The sequence below is a fragment of the Trachypithecus francoisi genome, unplaced genomic scaffold (assembly GCF_009764315.1).
Source record: "Trachypithecus francoisi isolate TF-2019V2 unplaced genomic scaffold, Tfra_2.0 Lachesis_group1, whole genome shotgun sequence".
NCBI classification, from domain to species: domain Eukaryota; kingdom Metazoa; phylum Chordata; class Mammalia; order Primates; family Cercopithecidae; genus Trachypithecus; species Trachypithecus francoisi.
Genome location: NW_022681454.1, coordinates 122,396,346 through 122,422,166, shown reverse-complemented (window position 1 = coordinate 122,422,166; position 25,821 = coordinate 122,396,346).

The window sequence follows — 25,821 nt, the reverse complement described above, 5'->3', positions numbered from 1 at the left end:
GTCGTAACAAGAGCTTTGAAGCAAAATAAAGCTGGACAATGAAAGAAAATACATCTAATGTGAGTGGGGACAGGGTGTTGATTATATATGGAAGCTAACTCCTCTCTATAAAGAGAGTGAATGAAGTCAGACAATAAGACATGACAGTATTTTCTGAAACTTATTCGGTCAATGGAAGTAGCAAGTACAAAAGCCCTAAAATGAAAAGTGTTTCTGTGTGTGTGTTAGAGAAACAGAAAAGAAGGAGCAATGGCAGGGGAAACATGGTGTCCCAGTCTGTTTTATGCTGCTATAACAGAATACTATGGAATGATTAATTTTTAAAGAAACTTATTTCACCCATGGTTCTGGAGGCTGTAAAATCCAAGAATGATTGACCATATATGGCAAGGGCCTTCTTTCTGTGTCATCCAATGGCAAAAGGCAGAAGGGCAAAAAAGCACGCATGGGTAGAGGAAGAATAGGGGGGCTAAACTCCTTCTTTTATCATAAATATACTTCTGTGATAATGGCATTTATCCATTCACCTCTACAAAGTCCTACCTCCTAACATTGTTTTATTGGGAATTAAACTTCTAATACATAAACTTTGAGAAACACATTCAGTCCATAGCATTCTGCCCAGATCCCCCAAATTTTTGTCTTTCTCATTTGTAAAATATGTTAATTATTCCCAAAAAACCCAAAGTTTTAGTTCCAGCACCAACTCAAAATTTCAAAGTCTAAAGTCTCATCTAAACTAGATATAGGTGAGACCCAAGACATAATTTTCCCTGAGACAAATTATCCTCAACCAAGAGCCTGTGAAATCATAAAAAATGATTGACTTTCAAAATATAGTGATGAAGTAATAGGACCCAACTAAGTCCAAAATCCAATAGGAAAGATGATATTAAATCTTAAAGCTGAAAAAGAATCTTCAGTGAGATTTTATTATCTCCATATCCCACATCCTGGGCCCACTAGGGCTGGGGTTGTGTGCTCCAGATCTCAGGCAGCTCTACTCCTATTGTTTTGCTGGGCACAGTCTACCCAGAAGCTCTCACAGGTTAGAGTTTCATGATTGTGGCCTTTTCAAGCTAGAGCTGCATGCTGATAGTACTATGGTTTTGTGATTTCAAGGACTTCCCCACTATCACAACTTCACTAGACATTGTCTTCACAGGGGCTCTCTGCAATGGCTCCACCCTTGTAACAAGTCTGTGCCTGAGGCCCCAGACTGTTTGAAACACCTTTGAAACCTTGGTAGAGACTGACATGCCCACAGCTCTTGCATTCTGTGTGCCTGCAGAATTAGCACCATGTGGACTGTCTTAGTTCTTTCGTGTTGCTATAAAGGAATAGTTGAGGCTGAGTAATTCATAAAGAAAAGAGGTTTTTTGGCCTATGACTCTGCAGACTGTACAAGAGCATAGCTCTGGCATCTGCTCAGCTTCTGGTGAGGGGCTCAGGCTGCTATAATTTATGGTGGAAGGTGAAGGGGAAGTGAAGGGGAGCTAGCGTGGTGAGAGAGAAAATGAAAGAGCAAGTGGGAAAGGGCAAGGCTCTTTTAACCAATCAACTCTTGGCAGAACTTTTGCAGAGTGACAACTAAGTCATAACCATGAGGATAGTGCCAAGCAGATCCACTCTTATGGCCCAAACACCTCACATTAGGCCCCACTTCTAACACTGGGGATAAAATTTCAACATGAGGGTTAGAGGGTCAAATATCCAAGCTATAACATGAACCCAACCAAGCATTAGAGCTTGTAACTTTTGGGGCAGTAGGTCAAGCCACATCTGAGCTCACTTAGGCCACAGCTGAGAAAGCTAAAAGTGCTGTGCTACAATTTGGGGAGCAGAGTGAGTTTTGATGTGGCTCAGGGCAGTGAAACCTGAGGTCCCATGGGCACCCCTCTGGAATCCTTGTCCTCAAGGTTTAGCTTGCTTGGAAGATCTCTGAAATGCCTTTGGGGTCTTTCTCCCATTGTCTGATGAATGAAATGTAGTTCCCTTCCATCCATCTGAGTCTCTTTAGCAAAATGGTTGCTGGACTACATGCTTAGGGTATCTGCCAAACATACGTTTTTATTTTTCACAAGTCCAGTCTGAGACTTGTAGTGGTAATAAATTAGAATTGAAGTCATCAGTATAAAATCATGTTTAGTTTAACAGAAACATAGATGATTACATATAGAAACAGATATGTGTAGATACCGAGGTTAGCAAAAATACATACATACATTTCCTTGCTCTATCAGCTGAGAGGACTTAGAATCAGTGATACACGACTAGCAATGTATACATCTAGCACCCAGATTTTAGTTTCTAATACTGTTCTCCAATAAGAGGAGCCAGGGTGACTGGGCACAGTGGCTCATGCCTGTAATCCCAGCACTTTAGGAGGCCAAGGTGGGCAGATCACTAGGACAAGAGTTCGAGACCAGCCTGACCAACATGGTGAAACCCCATCTCCACTTATAATACAAAAATTAGCTGGGCGTAGTGGCACACACTTGTAGTCCCAGCTACTCAGGACGCTGAGACAGAAGAATTGCTTGAACCTGGCAGGCAGATGTTGCAGTGAGCTGAGATCGTGCCATTGCACTCCAGTCTGGTCCAGTCTGGGTGACCAGTGAGGCTCCATCTCAAAATAAAAAAAAATTAAAAAAAAAAAGGAGCCAGGGCTCCTTGGAGAAATACCTGATTCTAGGCCTGAAACAGTACTGGAACAGGAAACACACAAGATAAAGTTGAAATATTTTGTAGTACCAGAAAGTAAGAAAATATTCAATACATACACACACACACACACACACACACACACACGGTATATAAAAGTGAAACAGAAGCCAATTGAAGAATTACCAGTGGCTATTGTGAAACATTTTAAATTAAATAAATAAAGTAGTATTATATAATAACACATCACCTGAAGTGGATGTTAATGAGTCCATACTTATTTTAAAAATAAATAAATGGGGAGAAGAGACAAATATCTTGTACAGAGAAATTCCAAATTGTGTAAATATTTTGACCTTAAGGAGATAGAGGTTAACTGCTCACCATGACTTTTTTCCCAAATAGCACAGTATGAAAAGGTAAAGAAAAGAGTATATTTTCAGTGAAGAAACCTGAAAAACACTAAGTCAAGAGATCAAGGTCAACCTCAGAAGGGACGAGTCACATTTATAATCTATATCTTTGACAAAATGAGATAAAGATAATAATCCATCACCTTGGTCTTCTTCTCCCAAACCCATGACCCCAGTCTATCCATGAGAAAAATATCAGACAGATTCCAATTGATTAGCATTTTTCAGAATATCTGATCAGGGCTCATCAAAATTGTCATGGTCTTCAAAATAAGGAAAGTCAGAGAAACTGTCACAGCTATAAGAAACCTAAGGATGCATGATGCCTAAAGGTCATGTGGTGGGATCCTGGAACCTAAAAACGACATTAGATAAAAACTAAGGAAGTCTGAATAAAGCATGAACTTTAGTTAATAATAATACATCAATATTTGTTCATTAGTTGTGAAAATGTACCATACTAATGTAAGATGTTAATAACAGCAGAAACTGGTTACAGGTTATATGGGAATTCTCTGTACTACCTTGAAATTTTTTCCTATAAATATAAAACTGTCCTGAAATTTAAAATTTATTCTAAGATAAATCCCTATGCTTAAACAAAACAAAACAAAATATTATTATCCCTTCGAATTTGAGTCAGGGGGTCTAAGCCAATTCATTGTAATGACAGGATATTCAATGCATAGTAATGCTAAAAGAGAGCATTGTACAAGTAGTTCACTCCTTTAACCTAAACTAATTTCTTAAGAATCCAGAACAGACTGTCTGGATGGCAATGCAATGACAGTCTTGGAATGTAGAAACATCTGGATGGTCATTTTCTATCTTTTTATATTCTGCCTCTATAAATCCTTGACTTTGAAGATTTGAAGTAAAATAGCATTCAAATATTCTGAAGAAAAACATATTCATAATATATTAAAATAGAAAGTTTATCATTCATTTGGAAGAAAGCATTTGTCATCAACCTAGCAATTGCAATATTTACTATTGAAATCTAATCTTTAATGATTAAAAAAACACTTTCATAATTCAGGCCTGTAGATATTTCTTTCATTAGTGAAATCCTTTGAATGCCCTAAATAATTGAGTGTTCAGAAGCCAGCAACTCAAATTGAAGTTAGAAGTGTTGTTTGTACAGGTGGTTTGCCTACTGGGAGTCTAAATTCTTACTGTTGTTGTCCATATCAATTATTCTGAGACTTTGTCTGTTTAGTGTCTGCCAGTTTTTGTAACAACAGAAGACTCGATTCAAAAACTGCTGACATGACATTTATCAAATTATCCTAAGAGTGAAATTCTGTTTCTAAATAAAAGAACCATGAGTGAAAGCAAATGCTTGGATGGTTAAATATTAAGTCACTGAAATGAATTTCTCAGATTTAAACATTTAATATGTATTAACTAAAATTAGTAGTAATATGCTATTTGCAGATAGTCCTTTCTGAAACACTCATTTTTAAATAAGGAACAACATTTAAAACACTTTTCCGGATTTCAAATTTTATTTTTTTGCCTCTGGTGTGAGAAATTTTGATTCTTCTGAATCCTGAATTCAAACAAACAGCAGAAGTATTTTTCTTTGAAATGTATATCACTTAGTTTTTAAGTGTAATTATCAAATTAGATCTCATACACACAGAAGAACATACAGAAGACTAATATCTAGAGGAGAATTATTGAGTACTTCTTAAGTAGAGATTCTTTAAAGTTTGGCTTCTAGGATGAAATTGACAGAAACAGACAAAAGTCTGTCATTTTCACTGGTTTTTACACTGGCCTCTCAAGGACTAAATAGTTGAGTGCCTACTTCAGTGTCCTTTTTCATGTCTTTTAGTTCATAATCAATGATAATTGTGATCATTATCATCTCTAATTTCTATTAATGATATTAATATTTTATGATGCTATTTGGACTTATTTTTAATAATATGTATTTTCAAAAGTTGAAAGATTTCTTGGTGTAACAAAGTGAAAATCTCATTATGTGTTTTATATGTTGAAATCCTGATATGGTTTGTCTCTGTGTTACCACCCAAATTTCATCTCGAGTTCTAATTCCCACAGGTTGGGGGAGAGGCCTGGTGGGAGGTGATTGGATCTTGGGGTCGTACTCTCCCTTTGCTGTGAGATAGTGAGTGAGATAGTGAGTGAGTTTTCACAAGATCTGGTTGTTTAAAGTGTGTGGCACTTCCCTCTTTGCTCGCTCTCTCTCTCTCTGTGGCACTTCCCTCTTTGCTCGCTCTCTCTCTCTCTCTCTCTCTCTCTCTCTCTCTCTCTGTGTCTGTCTGTCTCTCTCTCTCCTGCTCTGCCATGGTAAGACATGCTTGCTTCCTCTTCACCTTCTGCCAGAATTGTAAGTTTCCTAAGGCCTCCCCAATCCATGCTTCCTATGCAGCCTGCGGTACTGTGAGTCAACTCAACCTCTTTGTTTCATAAATTACTCAGTCTCAGGTAGTTCTTTATAGCAGTGTGAGAATGGCTTAATACAAATCCAATCCGTTATTTTAAGTATAACTGTATGTTTTTACAAAAAAAAATTGTCGTATTTGGTGATGATTGTAATGTTGTGAACTTTTTATAAAAAAAACAAATTTAAAATGGAGAAGCATTTTAATAATTGATTTTACTATTGATTATGTGTTCATAGAAAATGAGGTAAAATATTTTGATTCTTTTTTTGCTTTAAGATAAATCCCACAGTGTAATAATACTGAATATATTTTATCATAATTCTAATCTTTGAGAATAACTTGGTGTAATAGTTTTATAGTTGGAAAAAATAACTTTTAAAATATATTTTTAGTATATTGTCATTTTATACTTTTTCCATCTTGAGACTTTCAAGAACAAATCCCATTTAAAGATTTCTCACATATCGTTAGGATGAATTTAATGTAAAATGCCAATTTTATTACTAATTTATTTATTTTGAGATGGAATCTTGCTCTGTTGCCCAAGCTGGTGTGCAATGACACAATCTTGGCTAGCTGCAACCTCCGTCTCCTGGGTTCAAGCAATTCTCCTGCCTCAGCCTCCCAAGTATCTAGGATTACAGGTGTCTGCCACCATGTCCAGCTAATTTTTGTATGTTTAGTAGAGATACGTTTCACCATGTTGACCAGACTGGTTTTAAACTGCTGACCTCAAGTGATCAGCCCTCCTTGGCTTTAAAGTGCTGGGATTATAGGAACCATCACACATGGCCCAAAATATGAATTTTAATGCCTCAAAATTTCATAAAGAGAAAAAAAATCACAAAAATAACAATTGATTTTCAATGTTAAGCCCTTTGAATTTCACCAACGTTTGAGTTTTGGAGTACTTCATAAATAATGTCAGATACTGTCCTATGTGCTTTACATTTATTATTTCAATAAATCATCATGTAGTCCCATTTCACAAATGATATCAATGAAGGTCATAGAGACTATGAGGTTCATCCAAAATAGAGGAGAATTATTGTTAGTTTTTATGCTCAATTATGAGCTATAACCCCATAAATGTGGAATCAACATACACTGTCTCAATTCAGACATTAAAATAGCATTTTAATTGTTACAATAAAGGGTTTGAATTTTTCCACAAATACACAAGAATTTAATTGATTGAAAATATTAACATTATTAAAGAAATGATTTGGTTAGGATTTAGTGGTGGGGTGAGAATGACTCAACCAGAAAATAATAGAATAGGATAAGACAGAGGTTATAGAAAGTAGTGGTCATCAATCATCAGAGCGCGGGGCATGCAAAGTGCCCACAGTATTATACTACAAAGTTAGTGTGTTGAACACAAACACACAAAGGGTCATTGACAAGTGTGCTGCTTTTAGATGTATGTTTAGAAATGGGTTTAGACTATACTCTCTTTAAGAATTTCTTTGTTTTGTCAAAGCAAAACTGCTTTGGTTTGTTTTATCGACGAGGTCTCTGAATCCTATATCAAATTGTGGGCATGATGGTCAGTATTTAATTCAGAAGTACAAACTTCCAACTCAGTTGCTTGCTTAACTCTGCCAAAGAAACATGGAAGAGAAGGCAAAGAAAATACAATAGACTTTGGGGGCTCAAGTCAGATATAGAAGGAGGCACTGGATCAGGATCAGTGCACTGGGTTGCATTGCAGGTAAGCCCAGATAGACTTTATAAACCAGTTTTTAAATTGGAGACCTGAAATGCTGTATGGGTCTTATCCTCACTGACATTTGTGACAATAACAACATATACATAGGCTTTCTGAGGGTGTAAAAGTTCACGTGATTCATGTCTTGGAAAGTGGAGGCTGAAGAATGCTTTCCCATTGGGCTAGCAGCCGAGTTGGTTGGAAGAGGATAGTCAAGGGAAAGGGTTGCATTTGTACAAAAGAAAAAGTAATAAACCAAGATCACAAAGTATATGAGGGGTTTCCTGACACCTAATTTTTCTTAATCTAAAAGCATGTTCACAGAGTTAGCTAATGAATAAAGTGTGGCTTCCCCAAAGAAGTATCAGCAGAGAGAGAATGTTCTGGCCAGAAGATTCAAGTGCTTAGTCCCCTTATTGTAAATTAATACATCAGGACTTTGATTTTTAAAATCAATCCCTTGAGCTTATTTAATATCACTAGGCCCCTTAGAAGTAGACAACTAGCTTTCAGAGTCTGGAAAGACTGAGGGCCAGATTTGGAGCCAGGCAAATCTACCAAGGTAATGAGAATCTAAGAGGTCTTTTGGAACGCAGCCTGCTGGCATTCCCTAGCAACACTCCCTTTTCTTCACGGTTTGAGCCAAGCCTGATCATTTTTCTAAGATGAACTCTGCAATGGGTACCTTGTAGTGATAGAAAATTAAAATAATACTGTTTATTTGTGCAGGCTGCTATATTTTAAAACATTTCTGTAGAGCTTATCACATTTTAATACAGCAGTTTTCCAGTATACTTATTTTTCCACTCATTTATAGATGAAGAAAATCAGTCAAAAGGGTGTTATGTACTCCCATATTTTCCCCCACATTAGATGTTTTATTTTTCCTCCAAAAGTACTAACCTTTGAATGGCAGCATGAGCAGGAAGGGTTCCCAATGCTGTCAGTCTTCCCTTTGTTGATCCCAATGCTGGTTACAGAGGTGTGCCCAGTTTGCAAAAATTCACCAAGATATATACCCTGATGAAATGTACACTTTTATGTAGTCATGTTATACTACTAGAAAGTTAGTATATACTTAAATAACACTGGCTTCAAAAGAAAAAGAATAGTAATATTTCCATAATTGTTTTCTTTATCTATCTTTACATTTATTTAAAACTCCTAAGTTTAATGTAGTTATTAATCTCTTCAACTTTTTAAGCTAGAACTGGGCCAATTTGGTAATCTCTTTCTTCTAAGTAACTTTAAACCTCACAATATACAGGGCCACCAAGTAATTGGTTCTTGGCTATTTAAAGATTCATGAAAAAGATTAGGAGAAATAAATGTGGTACTGTAGCCAAAATAAAAAATTATATATTTGAAGTATTTGAAAAACCTTATAAATAACTGAAGATAATAAATCAACTTAAAATTGTTAAAATTTCATTAGACTAAACCAATTGTACCTCGGAGTCATAAGTGCATTACTCACAGAAATATTTTCAAGAGTTATATGACCTTGTAGATTAAGGCTTGTATGTGAGGATAGGTAGTGGGCTTGTGTAGAGTAGGATAGAGTAAATTGAATACATAAGTGACTAAATTTGAATAGAAAGAAGTTATCTAGGGTTATAATGGGAAGATAATCCACACACCCACTTCTGATGTTTGAGGAATCTCACAAAGAGGAATTGCAAATTTTCTCATTGTTTCCATTTCATTTGTAAAGACTAGTAATGCATTTCATTTGTAAAGACTAGTAAAGATTAGTCCAAATTTCAGAATGTTAAAAAGTGAATATATGTGCATTGACAAAACAAAACAGTTCTTAAAGATAAACCCATATCTAAACACACATCTAAAGAACTCAACAGGCCAGGCGCAGTGGCTCATACCTGTAATCCCAGCACTTTGGGAGGCCAAGGCAGGTGGATCACGAGTTAAGGAGATTGAGATCATCCTGACCAACATGGTGAAACCCAACTCTACTAAAAACACAGAAATTAGCCAGGTGTGGTGGTGGGCGCCTGTAGTCCCTGCTACTCAGGAGGCTGAGGCAGGAGAAATCACTTGAACCCAGTAGGGAGAGGTTGCAGTGAGCCGAGATCATGCCACTGCACTTCAGCCTGGCAACAGAGCAAGACTCTGTCAAAAAAAGGACTTAACAAAACAAAATTATTTTTTCTCATATAGTGAGGCCTCTGGAAATAAATGATTCCTCACATTGGTGAAAAGTTTCAAGGGCCAAGTCACTGTGATCTTCTTGGCCTTTTCCTCAATGTTGCAAGATGCTATTTCTGCTTTTGCCATTACATTCCTATTCCAGGCTGTGGGATGGAGTAAAAAAAAAAGGAAAAAGTGGATTGCTTCCTTAGAATACCTTTTTATAAATGAATTTTTCTGGAAGCCCACATATCAATGTCCGTTTTCATCTGATTGAACAGAAATCATATGGTCACTCAGCTACAAGGGGGACTAAGAAAATGCATTAGTTTAAAACCCTCCAAGAAAACCGAGTTAAAATTGCCCACTGAACCCACATACTATTTTAACCTAAGTCCTTGATTTTGGTTTATTTTTCTAGCCAACTGGTGTTCCAACACTCTCATCAGGACATTCCCATCCTCAACAAAATTGAGCTGTCATTAGAATGTAGGAGGGGAATGTAGATATTGGGAAAGAAAGTAGAAGTCTCTGACACAAAGATTATGAAGAAAAACCCCAGAGACAATGAACTCAATTAACAGGGAGTAGGAAGAACTTTTCTGAGGAAGTAACATTTTGGACAAGCTTGGAAATGAACAGGACTTAGCAACTCAATAAAGGACAATAACATATTTTACACCTACATGTAGGAGGTGAAGCTACTCTAAAAGCAAATTACGTTTCTAAAGGGGCAAACCCTAATTGCAAAGAAGCAAGATTGTAAATAAGGCTGTTTATGAAAACAACCTTTTGTAAAATGTCTGATTTTTTGGATACTTTCCATTTGGTGACACTTGTACAAAATAAATTTTTTAAAAGTTTGTCCCTCTTCCATCTTACTTTTAGAAAGAATTGTCCCCTAGTCATAGATGCCTTGACAGCCAGTCACCCTAAAAAAATTAAGACAAAGCTCCCTTAAGAGTCTTCAGGAAAGAAAACAAATTCTTCCAGCTTGGTAACTCTAGTTCATGCTTTAAAAAAACAAAAGCTAACATAATAAACTCTGTAACCTTCCAAGAAACACTAACTGAACCCACCTACTATTTGATTCTGATGCTGATTTATTTTTCTAAACAATGGTATTCAAACACTGTCATCAAGAGCTTGGCCCGAGCTTCACGAGGATTATAAAACGCATGTTTTTGTTTTTGTTTTGCCTCTTGTTCTTACATATGATAATACCACAGGATTAAAATAAAGTCATGTTCCTCCTCCTGTTATATCTTATGAGTACAAAAACATTGCAAATACCTAAGAAGAGATTTGAGATCATGCTTCTGTTCCACACAGTGTGTACTCAATTTACTGGTTCTTTTGTCCAAACTTTCATACCCAATTATGAATAGTTACTTGTTTGAATCTGTAAAGACTAATTTCCTTATATTAGTACTTGAATATGGAAGAGCCCGAATAGCCAAGGCAATCCTAAGCAAAAAAAACAAAGCTGGAGGCATGTTACCCTTATAGTATAGGCTTCAAACTACACCACAGGGCTACAGTAACTAAAACAGCATGGTACTGGTACAAAAACATGCACATAGACTAATGGAACAGAATAGAGAGCCCAGAAATAAGGCCTCACACCTATGACCATCAGATATTTGACAAACCTGACAAAAACAAGCAATAGGGAAAGGATTCTCTATTCAATAAATGGTACTGGGATACCTGGTTAGCCATATGCAGAAAATTGAAACTGGACTCCTTCCTTACACCATATACAAAAATCAACTCAAGGTAGATTAAAGACTTAAATGTAAAATGCAAATCCTGGAAGACAACCTAGCAATACCATCCTGGACATAGAAACAGGCAAAGATTTCATGACAAAGACACAAAAGCAATCACAATAAAAACAAAAATTGACAAATGGGATCTAATTAAATGTAAGAGCTCCTGCATAGCAAAAGAAACTATCAACAGAGTAAACACATAACCTACAGAGTGGGAGAAAGTATCTGCAAACTATGCATCTGGCAAAGATCTAATATCCAGCATCTATAAGGAACTTAAATTTGCAAGAGAAAAACAAACAACCCCATTAAAAAAGTGGGCAAAGGACTGGGCATGGTGGCTCATGCCTGTCATCCCAGTAATCTTGAGGCTGATGTGGGCAGATTGCTTGAGGTCAGGAGTTCGAGACCAGCTAGGCCAACATGATGAAACCCCATCTCTACAAGAATACAAAGATTAGTGAGCATGGTGGTGTGCACCTGTAGTCCCAGCTACTTGGGAGGCTGAGGCATGAGAATCACTTGGACCTGGGAGACGGAGGTTGCAGTGAGTGAAGATCATACCACTGCACTCTAGCCTGCTCAAGAGTGAAACTTTGCCTCAAAAATAAATAAATAAATAATAAAATAAAAGTGGGCAAAGGACAAGAACAGACACTTTTCAAAAGAAGACATACATGTGGCCAAAAAGCATATGAAAAAAGTTCAACATCACTGGTAATTATAGAAATGCAAATCAAAACCACAATGAGATATCATCTCACACCAGTCATAATGGCTATTCTTAAAATGTCAAAAAAAGAACAGTTGTTGGTGAGGTTGTGGATAACAGGGAACGCTTATACACTGTTGGTGAGAGTGTACATTAATTTAACCATTGTGGAAAGCAGTATGATGATTCTTCAAAGAGCTACCATTTAACCCAGCAATCCCATTACTGGGTGTCTATACAGAGGAATATAAATAATTCTTTCATAAAGACACATGCATGCAATTGCTCACTGCAGCACTATTCATAATAGAAAAGATGTGGAATCAACCTAAATGACCATAAATAACATACTGGATAAAGAAAATATGGTACATACATACCATGGAATACTAAACCGCCATTAAAACGAATGAGATCATGTCTTTTGTGGGAACATGGATGGAGCTGGAGGCTATTATCCTTAGCAAACTAACTCAGAACAGAAAACGAAACACTGTATAGTCTCACTCATAAGTGGACACTAAATGATGAGAACCTATGAATACAAAGAAAGGAATAACAGACACTGAGGAGTACTTGAGGGTGGAGGGTGGGAGAAGGGATAGGAGCAGAAAAAATAACTATTGGGTACTAGGCTTAGTACCTGGGTGATGAATTAATCTGTAAAACGAACCCCTATGACATGAGTTTACCTATATAAGAAACCTGCACATGCATCCCCAAACCTAAAATAAAAGTTAAAAATCAACCAAAAAAAACAAAAACAAAATGCAAAACAACATAGTAAAATTGTATGACCTAGTATTTCTTATTCCATTGACTCCATACAAAAGAGAATAAAGTCCTAAAAAGGGCAGGTGCAAAATAAAAAAAGGCATTCAAGGAGTAACTAGTAATAAAATAAAGAGCATCCCAAAGCAGAACTAAGAGCAGAGAGGAGGATCCCAAAATATAGAGGAAGATCTTTTAGGTGGATCACTTAGGAATAGATTAACACTTTCCTCCCAAAATTATACTAAAAAAGGATGACCTTTGATTTACTTGGATTTATATTTCTTTGGTTATTTGGCATCTCCTTTTCCTAATTCTCTGTGTGAAGTATAATCTTCACCAGTGCTAATAACCCACTTTGGGTATTTCATCATCAATTTATCATTATTAAATTGTTAGGACTGAAAAAGATTTTTAAAATTCTTTTGTCCATAATATATTCAGATTTGAAGACTATTAGCAAGTAAGTCTCTAGTTGTATGCTTTGTACACCTGTATACTCTGTATACCAAAAGCTTCTTAAAATGATATTATACATGTTATGATTATCTCATCAAGAGAAGGGATTTATTTATTCACTCATTAAGTCTGGTCTGGGTTGCTTTCATTAACGTACTATGGAATAAGCTATGGAGTTATAGTTCCTGGTCTATCAAGACCCTTGCATGCTTCCAACTCATTTTTTTTTTTTTTTTTGGAATGCTACCACCAACATGTAAATAAGCACAGGGTCACCCACTTGAGGATGAGAGGCCCATGACACAGCCATTCCTGCCATCCCAGTCAATAGCCAGCCAACAAAGAGATATGTGAAAGAGGTCATTCTAGACCATCCCACCTACCCTTTAGCCAATCTACAAGTTAATTTCAGGCACATGAACAAGTACAGGCAGGAGAAGTGGTATTATCTAGGTGATCCGCAGACTTCGGAGCAATAATAAATGCTTTTTTGTTCAGGCCACATAGTTTTTGTGTTTATTTTTTATACTGAAAGAGGTAACTAATATAGGAATTGATGCATAGAAATAGAGTACCACTGACCTAAAATATGAGAGTCTGGTTTGAGAGTGAAGCAGCAGGCAGATAATGGGAAACATGGTGAGCAAATATTTAGTAGAAGCTGGAGAAATGGTGAGAGCTTGCAGTTAGAGTCTGGGAAAATACAGCCGCATGTTACAAAATAACAACAATAGGCAAGACTACACCAATAGATATGTTTCTAATAAACTTTTGGGCTTCGACAAAATGACTTTCAGACAAAAAGTTGAGTGTAGAAGTTTACTTCTTTTAGCTGCATGTAGTAAATGCTTGATATAGTAAATGCAGCTGCTATATGCAGACCATATAGTAAATATTTTTTGCTTTGTGACTTTACTGTCTCTGTCTCAACTACTGAAATTTGCTGTCCTAAGTGCAGAAACAGACAGGGCCAACATGTAAATAAATAAGTGTAGCTGTATTTCAAAAAAATATTTATGGACATTAACATTTGAATATAAAATGATGTGCATGTACTACAAAATATTATCCTTCTTTTGATTTTTTAAATCATTAAAAATATAGAAAACAGTAACAGTTCACAGCCGATACATAAATAGGCAGTAAGCTGAATTTGTCCTGCAGGCTTAACTGGAAAACTTTGAGCTACACAAAGAACTTGCTAGTTTTCAAGGATAATTTAAAGGAATATAAATAAATAAAATTATTTCTCATCTTCCATCTTCTCAAACAATTAGAGTTCTAACGTAAACAAGTTCTGAGGACAAGATCTAATCAAATGGGCCCTGGTTTTGCTTTCAGCTACATTAAAGGGTTTCTAAGAAACTTCAGGTTCTTGACCTATAACAGCTTGATATGGACAAAGAATCTGTGAGTAAGAAAGAGACACATGTTTCCCAAATAATAGTGAATTTGGTTGTTAGAATGGACTTCAGTCTGATTCAGAGCAAGCCCATAAAGTTTTAAAGTGAGTTATACTTCTAAAATAACTAGCTTCTCTTAAATCCTGCTCAGTTAAGAGATGAACAAACCCAAACTTCTCACGGGGGAGAACTAAAACACCACCTCCAACGTCAAGCAAGCTTCTAGAAGCAGAGCTGCCAAGGTGATTCACAGATAATCACAGGTAATGAGGAAACTCTAGACTGGAACAACTATTCAATCGACTTGTAGACGCGTGAGCAAAAACACACTTATTTTTAGTCTATTACATTTTGGGATGACTTTTTGTGTAGGAATACCTAGCTGATGCAGAATATTTCATTATTCAATTGTTTGCATTAGCACATTGTTGGAGAGGGCTTGAGTTGGTAAAACACACTGTATTGAAATATTCCTTATGGCATAATGTATTTGGAATGGAAGAATGTGAGCAGCTATTAATTAGAGTTGTATATGCTGCACACACTGAAGATTAATTTTATCTTCTTAAAATCAAATAATAACTTAGTTTTTACTAACTAGGTGTAAGTAGTATACTTTACTGAATTGCTTTTAAGTCTAATCTGGTGGAGCAAGATTCATCAGTGAAACTAGGCCAAGTGTACAGTGTATAGTTTTCCAGGTCATGAGATTTGCATTCTAATTTTCACAAAAGAATCTATATATTGCTTTTTATTATTGAGTTATAGGTCTCAGAATACTGTTCAAGCAAAATAATCAGGAGGCCATTAGCCTGGGGTTGTTATCTGTACCAGGAGTTCTTTTCTAAGAAAACAGTAACTTAATTTGGAAACATTTCTTGTAACTGATTTAAAAAAATATGAGCCTCAGCCAATCACAAACAACCAACCAGCTCTTGGTCTGATCATTCATCAGATATATCCAAATAGGCAAAGGCTTCATCACACCTCACCAAAATGCCTAGCTGTAGCCAATCAGGTAATTGTTTCCTTTGTTGGTCTATAAAACTCCCTGCTCACTTTGGAGCAGAGCTTTCTGGGCCTCTTCTGGTTCTGAATGCTGCCCATTCATGAATTGTTCTTTGCTCAAATAAACTGTGTTACATTTAATTTGTCTGAAGTTTTTTCTTTTAACAGTGCTTTTGAATGTTGATTTCTATATTCTTTGCTTAATCACATTTATTTTTACCCTAAAACATAAATTGAAGAACAAGGCAAAACATACACACACCCAAAACAAAGATACAACATGGGAACCAGTTTGGTATTTAAGATTAAGTAGGACATGCACTGAAAAAAAAATCTCTGAGGAGGGTAAACTTAATGTTCAGTCTGCATGATTATAGCAGCTCTGGAGGGATATGGCTCATACAGTTTTCACACACATTGTAAAACACAACATTTTCAGACACTATAAATTTTGTAGCTAAAATCTGTGAGAAGAAAATTAGGACAGACTCAACAGGTCAATTAAACAATCTCTAATTGAAGTTTAGTCCATTCTTACCCTTATTTTCATTGCTGATGAGAGAGAGAGAGGGAAGCTTATGTTCCATTTGCTCACAAAATACCCAATGCAAGAATATCATTGTCTATACCTACGGGTCCTTTAAAATCACTGTCAACAGCAGAAGAGAAGTGTAACTTTCTTAGATATTTGGTTAGCCTGTGGGTTTCTGTAAAATTTAAACTGTTTCTCTAAAATAAGCAGAACCAATGAAAAGGAAAAGGAATTTGTTTTAAATGATCAAACTGGAAAAATGACCAGAAAACTCCTCTGGCCATTTTCTTTTTTTAATTCTATGTTCTTCTAACCATCATTTATGGGCCACTTGAGACATGAAGGAAAGGATGTTAAAGGCCCTGGAGATATTGTAGCTGCATTAGCAAAGTTCCAGAACACACGTAAAAGGCTTGTAAAGCATTTGGCACTACAGCTCTGACATATAAACTGTGCTACAATTGTCTTCATTTCCTCTTGTCTCTGACTCATTCATGGTTTCTTATTCTGATGATAGAAATGCTGACCTGAAGGAAAATTATAAAATGTTCTAACATTAAAACTTATGCACTTCAAAATAATTGCAGAGGGTAAAATTTAAAAATGGGAAAATAAGCATACTGTATGTATCTTCATTGAAGTTACTACACATAATGTTTTTTTTGTTTGTTTGTTTTGTTTTGTTTTGTTTTGAAACGGAGTCTTGCTCTGTCGTCCAGGCTGGAGTGCAGTGGCCGGATCTCAGCTCACTGCAAGCTCCGCCTCCCGGGTTCACTCCATTCTCCTGCCTCAGCCTCCTGAGTAGCTGGGACTACAGGCGCCCGCCACCACGCCCGGCTAGTTTTTTGTACTTTTTAGTAGAGACGGAGTTTCACCGTGTTAGCCAGGATGGTCTCGATCTCCTGACCTCATGATCCGCCCGTCTCGGCCTCCCAAAGTGCTGGGATTACAGGCTTGAGCCACCGCGCCCGGCCACACATAATGTTTTATTATGGCTTCTATAATAAATTACTTTACCCTTGATTATGACTTTTACACATTACTATGAATTCCTTTCTGCAGTCTAGAGAATAACATGCAATAATGATTAAAAGATGTGTCAAGGAATATTTCACTTGGTAATTTTAAGAAATGTGGGAAGATTGGCTAGTAGAAAATTTATCACATGATTGATATCCTCCTGTGTGAATGGAGTTTAAACAGATTATTATTAAAATAAACTGAATTTTGATATACTTAGTCTTCATCAACATTCAATAACTTTATTGAGAAAAAGCCATGCAAAATTTTGAGGAACAATAAAACAGGAAAAGGAAAAGAGCAAGAACAACAAATGAAATGGAAGAAACTAAGGGAATAATTAGAAAACAAAATTGAAGTATGAACTTTACTTTTGTAAAATGAAGATATGATAGAAAATCATACCAACAGGGAGCATTATATCATGGATGATTAACTTTGCTACACTCAGTATTTCTCTATAATCTGTGTACTTTCCCCCAATGTTACTTGTACAAGTATTAGAATATGAATACAGTTAATTCTGGAATATTGAGGTTAATTGCTGCAAGTTTATATATTTTTTAAAGTTTTCAGATAGGTATGTGAAAACTGAAAAATTATTGGCCCGACGTGGTGACTCACACTAACATGCTGAAACCCCCTCTCTACTAAAAATATAAAAATTAGCTGGGCGTGGCGGCGGGAGCCTGTAGTCCCAGCTACTCAGGAGACTGGAAGGCGGAGGTTGCAGTGAACAGAGATCGGCCACTACACTCTGCCCTGGGCAGTAAGAGTGAAACTCCGCCTCAAAAAAAAAAAAAAAAAAAAAGTGTGTATATATATATATATATGCGTGTGTGTGTGTGTATACATATATATATATGAGACATTTTTATGACTGAGAATAAAGTGATTGCCAAATTTATATGTCTTATTTGTAACAAAATAAACCAACTTGTACTTTTTCACAATTATTCTTGGCAAATTACTTTCTTAGGTTCATACAAATATTTCAAATTCCTCCAATTCCCAAATGCTCTAGCAATTACTTTTTTGTAAACCACAAAGTACTATTGAAGGAAGACACACGAGACTAAAATGGCTCATACTGTTGCCCTCTCCTTGATATTATACTTACATAAATATTCATATTGATATAAATCTATATAATAAATATATTTGATATTTATATTTAGATATGTATGGAGATTTCCCAAAGAAATCACAAGAAAGAAATAAAATAAACAAAATATAGACATTATTTTCAAATGTTTGATATTGCAAACAAGCTTCACTCTTAACAGTCATTTTAAAAAGCAATTCAGTTAAAAGGTGGTAGAGTTCACAAATATGAATGGCTATTTGTGGTATGGGATAAAATTATATTACAACATACAGAGATGTCAAGAGTGTCATATTCCAAATGAGTTAGAATGAAAAGAAGGCACATTAAAGAAAAACGTTGTGTTTTATGTTCCACAAAGAAGTTCTAATATGACAATGGCCTATGGCAAAGAAAGAAATCAAAATTTGAATAGGCTAACTCATACAATGTAAAAACAGAAAAAAAAAAGTTATTTTCTAATTTAACATATTATTTTATTATAAAGTAAAATTTAAAAATGAGTACAATAACAATCCATCTAAAGATTTTTCCTTAGGTCTTCTTGTTGGCAAAATGAATAAAGATTATAACTTGATCTTAGAATAAAACAGTATTGTTAAAATGGTTTAGTGATTATGGCTAGCATATCATGAAGCAGAATGTGATGGGAAATTAATTTGAAGAAGAGTGTTGAAATGAAAAATTACTTTTAAATTCTGGAAAATAGGCAGACATTATGGAAAATGCAACTTTTTTGGTTAAGAAGAGTGAATTCCAGAAGTAAAGAATAGGAAAAATTGGACTTATTTGAGGGTAATGTAAAAATAACTTGAAGGAGAAAAGGTTAACAAAACTATGAGTCATTGTGGTGTTTTTATCACTAAAATAGAATTCAAGGGCTTGACATTTTGTTTTATACTATGCCTCTTAGTAAGTGACATGTATTAATTTTTGGTCGTTATTTTGAAGATATGATAAGTTATGATCTTCTTCCCTATGTTTACATAAATGCACTAGTTAGCTAATAAATTCTGAAAGTCTCTAAGCACAACATAAGAACTTTTGCTTTATTTCAGAATTTGTGCCTTCAAGTAATTAACGTCCACTGGAGAACAAGATGACTTACCTCCCAATCAAAAAATTAATTTTCTCTATTGGTACTGCAAACTCAGAAGCAAGGATGCTGTCACGGCCTTATATAAATAGACAAACCAAAAATATTCTTTAATACATTAGCATAATTACTAATTATATTCTTGAATAGATTTTTAGAAATTAAATACGTAAGAAATTTTAAAAAATCAAACACAAAAACTAGAGTTAAAACTACTTTATCTCTTTTAAAAATAGTTAAAAATATATGTGTGTGTGTGTGGTGTGTGTGTGTGTGTGTGTGTGTGTATGTATACTTCTAGCACCCTCCCATTGCTTTTTCAATATTACTGTCTTATTTTTGAGCAAGTGTTAAAATCTTGAAAGGCAAAAACTATGTATTAATTGCTGTAGCCCAACAATGAATGCAAATAAACTAAACTAATGTCTGGTAAGTGTTTGCTACGCTGAAACATATACATGGTTGCAAACACCTTCTGCAACTGCTGTAAGTCTGATACTGAAACCGGAAAGGTCCCCTTGTCCCCCTTGCAGAGTGTGCAATGGGGGTGTGGCTCACTTTCAGTGCCCCGCTGTTCAGACCTCCAGGGGAGCATACAGACCGGCAGGCTGTGGGGCTCCGACCCCACGGCAGTGTCTACGGGTGAATGTTTACAGCTCCTGAAGCCCCGGTGGACGTGTGTTACAGGGTTCTCTCTTAGTTTGCAGTCTGTAGTCTATAGGCGGCTTGTGTTAACTAGCTCAATTAGACCCCCTTTCTTATCACAAGGACACAGGGCTTTCTGTATCGCCGGGTTTCTTGCCTTGGTGTACCAGAAGAGTTGAATCACACGTGGGCTTGGAGAATGAGTGTAAAGTTTCATTGAGTGCAATAGTTCTCAGCTGATGGGAAACCCGGAAGGGAGATGGTCTTCCCCAGGAGGAGATGGGCCACTCCGCGGCCACGGCTATCCTCCCACTGCCCCTGCCAAACTCTGCCTGCTCCCGCCGGCGGGCAAGTGCCTGCACGTGTGCTCTTCTGCTTTCTGCTGAGGTCCTCTTCTGGACACCTGGCCGCCTGTGTATCTGCCCGCTAAGGTCTCAGGTTTCTATAGGCCCAGGATAGGGGCATGGTGGGCCAGGGTTGTCTTGGAAAATGCAACATTTGGGCAGGAAATGCCCGTCCTCACCTAGGTTCATGGGAGTGGAGCCCTAGCCAGGGACCATGCCCTCCACTACCCAGCACTTCCCTCCCCCACTTCCCTATTATTTAAAGGCAACACGCAGCCAGGTGCGGTGGCTCATGCCTGTAATCCTAGCACTTTGGGAAGCTGAGGCAGGTGGATCACCTCAAGTCAGGAGTTTGAGACCAGACTGACCAATATGGTGAAACTTTGTCTCTTCTAAAAATATAAAAATTAGCTAGGCGTGGTTGCTTGCACCCCTTGTCCCAGCTACTAGGGAGGCTGAGACAGGAGAATTGCTTGAATCTAGGAGGCGGAGGTTGGAGGTTGCAGTGAGCTGAGATGGCGCCACTGCACTCCAGCCTGGGAGACAGAGTGAGACTCCTTCTCAAAATATAAAATAAGTAAATACATAAATTAATTAATTAATTGAACCACACTCTTCCCTTCCCAGCATTCCTGCATCAATACCATCATAGAGGTTTCCTTGGCCTTTCAGAGTTCACCCTGCATGCACAAAGGGCTTAAGATTACACAGGGGAGAAGTCTTCATCCCTACTGCTGATTATTCTGGAGATTGGCTCTCACTACCTAATAGCAGAGAGATGGCAGTGTTAGGCTTTTTGGGCGCTATCAGAAATTACCTTCCCAGAGTCTACCTGATAATCTCCATGTAGTTTCCAGAGCCTCTCATCATCCATCCATAGGGCAAGCCTAAATTAACACGAAGTACACATTAGATGGAAGTCTTTGATAAACTGGGTCCCTTTGCTATGCGAGCTATTAGATAAAACAATCCTGTTACTTCATTTACTATTAAAATGTACTTTAAAATAGTGGATGTAGAATAAACTCTGTGCAGTAAGAAAACAGTAATATAATCTAAAAGGAAGATAACCTTCTGGTGTCAGGCAAGATGCTAATGCTTTATATGCACTATATCATTCAACCCACTAAGCATCCTTTCAGATAACACGGAATAAGTAACTTGCTTACAAATTGCACAAGTAACTAATGGGAAAGAGCTGTCTGAGTCAAATGCCTATTTTAATAGAATCTTAATTGCTGTACTATATTCCCTCCCTCCGGATTACTATTGTTTAAGGGTAAAAAAGATAGCATCAGGGAGAATTAGGAAGAAGCCTCTCACTGTATTTAGGAAAAACTTCATTCAAATAAGGCTCTGCTTCACATCTTAAAATTTGTTTAAATTGAAAATACTTTTGAGAAAGCCAAATTAAAAGCATCAAAAATTACTAAAGCATTTGGAAATATGCTTGTAAGAGCTGGTTTATGAGGGCTATTTAGAATTTTGACAGCAAACTGATGGTGTAGGGTTGGCTAATATATTTATTTTGAATGATGGAAGAGTAGTATCAGAATCCTACTCTTCACTTTATGTATTTAAAAGTACCCCCCTTCAATTTATGTTTTTAATGACTGAGCCTAATCGTGAGCATTTCAATGCATTTGACTTTATTTGTAATGATTCATTTATACAGTATCAATGGGATGATAGGTTATTGAAAACCTAAAACACAAGATATAGATTCAGTAAAAGGGTTTGTGCTTCTGTGTCAGTATGAGTTAAAGAGCTAGTCTGAATTAATACATTTAAGTAGATATTTTGTTTAATGTCCCATTCCCAACTTTTCTCATTTCCTCTGTTCATCCTGCTTCCATCCTCTAATCCACCAACAGATATTCCTCAACAAACTCTTAACCAAACTCTCAGCCACATCCACCACCACCAAACTCATTCACTCAGATATGCTGTGTTAATCCTTCATTCTTTCTTCTTACCAAACTTATCCTAAAAAAGAAATCACATGGCAGAAAGCAGCCTAAATTTTTATCCTCAGGTGTTTTTTTCCAATTTAATATAGGTCAAAGAAATCATTTAAAGAATTAAACTTTATAATTTTACTGCCCCAAACCTCCCCCTATAAATAGTAGAGACATTTGGGAGGAAAATGTCACTACTCCTTTTATTCTGCTCTCAAAAATGTTCCTAATTCTTTAGAGTAAATTTTAACTTTTAGAGAACGTGTTTCATTTTCTTTGAGTTGTATATTGAAGAGAAAAATCATTGACATGAAAATAGCTCAAGTAATTGTGACTAGTTATGGATTACACAAAGAATGAATACTTCTCTGAATATGGGAAAAGAAAAAAATACTTAAATAATACAACATGATATTTTAAAAGTCCATTGCATATGCACACAAGTGCCACACATTTGGTAGGTTTCAGAAATTCCATTTTTAAAAAAATTTCAAAATATAAGAAATCATTTTTAAATATTGGATTTTTTATTAGTTTTGGAAAAGTTTCAGAAAAAAATTATTAGTCTAGTTAAACTAGTCAGCTAGAAATCTTGAAACCTGACTAAACTGGATATTTTAGAAAGTTTTATTTTGCCTTTTATATTTGATCTGCATATTTAGTTTTACATTTTAGCTGCTAACTTTAACTATCCAAAGATTTTTGAATATTTAAGTTACATCTTAGTTATGTACTGCTGTATTGTGTCCCCTAAAATACACACACACACACATACACACACACACACATATACATATATGCGTTGAACTTCTGACTTCTCATACCTCAGAATTTGACTACACTTGGAGACAGGACTTTTACAGAGGCAATTAAGTTACAATGAGGCCATTAGGGAGGGCCCTAATCCAATATGGCTGGTATCGTTATAAGAAGAGGAGATTAGGACACAGACAACACAGAGGGAAAACCTTGTGAAGACAGAAGAAGGTAGCCACTGGCAAGCCAATGAGAGAGAGGCCTTAGGAGAAGCCAAAGCTGCCTACACCTTGATCTTGGACATACTGCATCCAGAATTGTGAGAAAATAAATTTCTGTTATTTAAGCCACTCATTCTGTTGTATTTTGTTATGGCAGGCTAACAAACTCAGTAACAACCTTTCAGTCTAGGATTCATTTAAAATGTACACTCTGACTTATTATGGTCTTCATTTAAAAGTATAAATCATTAAGCCTTTAATACCTAGAAATCTAGCTAATTTCAGACTGGTTAATATGACCAGTTTCAGATGGAAAGATCCTGTAAGGACCGAATACAAACAATCTAAAATATAAGGAGTAAAAGATGAATTTAGTTATAACTTTGATAAAAGATACAAATTCTAATTGTTTGTGACCATTGCATGTTATCATCCATATTTTTACCAAAAAGCCACTAAGCATGTGCTTGGTAACATTTACTGTGGTTGCAGTTCATAGTTGTCTGTACATCTCCTACATCATATGGAAGGATGTGTCACCTGCCCTTATCTCCCAGATCTGTTAATTCCAGACAGAAAATAGCTTTTAGAGAAGACACGGACAGGGGAAGATTGCCTGGGAAAAGGTAGCCACCAGGGAAGCTGTGAACCATCATCTGTTTACATTTAGAGGGATCGTCTTGTCTGATCCTATAAAGCCTGTTGAATGAATACAAGTTCCCTTTGTTGTCTTATATTCCTATTTTTTTCTAATGCTTTATATAAGTATCAGAACTTAATAAATGATTTAATATGTATGAAGGGAATTGGTGACTGCTCTCTTGTTATTCTTTTTGGAAGAGTAAATCAGTAAGGATTAAGAAGAGGAGAGAATTATGTAAGAAAATGTGGTATTTGGCAAATCATATTAATCATATAGATGCTATACTGTTACTATGTCTTCTGAAATCTGATGTGAAATATTTATTTATATTAAACAAATCAGAAAATAGCATCTTTTCACTAGATTTATGTGATATTCTATGTATTCCTTTTTATAATTTTTTTGTAACATTCATTTCTAAAGTTTAGTCTGCCTGGTCTATGTTCAAATGGTTTATCATTATTACAAAATCTGAACTTATATCTGAGAAAAAAATTAGAGTAATATTCCACTTTTCATTAAAAACACAACATTGCTTTGCTAGCAGATTGTTTTTTTCTGGATGGCACAAATAAACTTCTAATACAGATTTTGGAATTACCTAATAGTGTGCATACACAAACAAATACACATGCTGCACAAACCTAAGCAAATTGTCTTTCTCATCTTTCAGGAATTAAAATTTTGATGTAAGGGTGTTTAGATTTAAAGGCAAAATTCAAAGAAATGCAACTCACATTAGAAATATAAAATACTCAGATCAATATCTCTGCCTTTTTTGTTTCTTATTCTAGTTGTCTTCATATCATCTATTTTGCTTGATGTAATGACTGACTGAGAATATCAGTGGGTGTGTTTTTTAGGATAGAATAAGTACCATAAAATATATCCCCAAAACATACACTGGCTCAAACATAATGGAAGGGTACAGTAACCTCTGCTACATAACATGAAAAATGTTTCTCTTTATTCCTCCACATGGATGAAATACTTTCGTTTTGCCATGGCCAAAAAAGAGAACATTAACTCATTCTCAAGTCCATATTGCATGCAGTCATCTCATCTGGTAGATCAATTTACAAACTAATATTTAATTTTCCATGAAAATTAAGTAAAAGTGATAAGTCTTGTTAGTTGCCTCTTCTCTGGGAGTGAGCAGCAGAAAACACATTCTTGATATGTGGATAGGAGACTAAATCTTTAAAATAATTTAACCAGAATAACACAAGTAATACAATGATTTTCAAGACCTAAAAATGGCTTTATCTTCCAGAAATATATGCTGAATTCCTATTAGTTCAATTCTTTAGGTGGTTCCTGAGGTTGATATAGACTGATAATTGCCATATGTGGCATGTGACATGTGAACCAGCCTAAAATATTGGTACCAACACTACATAGTGATCTTCTTGAACAACTTCAAATTCATAAACTTCAGTTTCACTTCCAAACATTACATGTTGATTCCTGGGTACTTACTCAAGGCTCATAATGAGTAGATATTATTTAAACAAATATATTTTAGCTGTATAATTTTAGACTAGCATAATGTCTGACATATAATAGTTAATAGACTTTTGTTGACTGAACTAACAGATTTCCACTTGGGGCTGAGTAACAATACTGCTTTAAAAATTCAATTTGAGAAGTTTATATTAAAATTTCATTCTCTACTGTTTTACAAGCTATTTTACCAAGGTAAAAACATTAAGCTTCACAGCTGTATGTATTTTTGCTGTGTATTATAAATATAATTCAAGAGTTTGCTAACAGCATTTATTACTTATCTTCTTTCCTTTTTCCCTTTTAATAGTTTTCATCATGAGCTCTTAAGGTATATGCAGGGCAGGAACATTCCAAATAGCCTCTTTACTTTCTCTCTCTTCCTGCATTTGGTGATGGCTTATTGATCTCATATAAGTTAGAATTTTATTGACTGGTATTCTTAAGAATACATACATATATTTGTATATGTGTATATATATATGTATATACATACACATTTATATATATCTATACA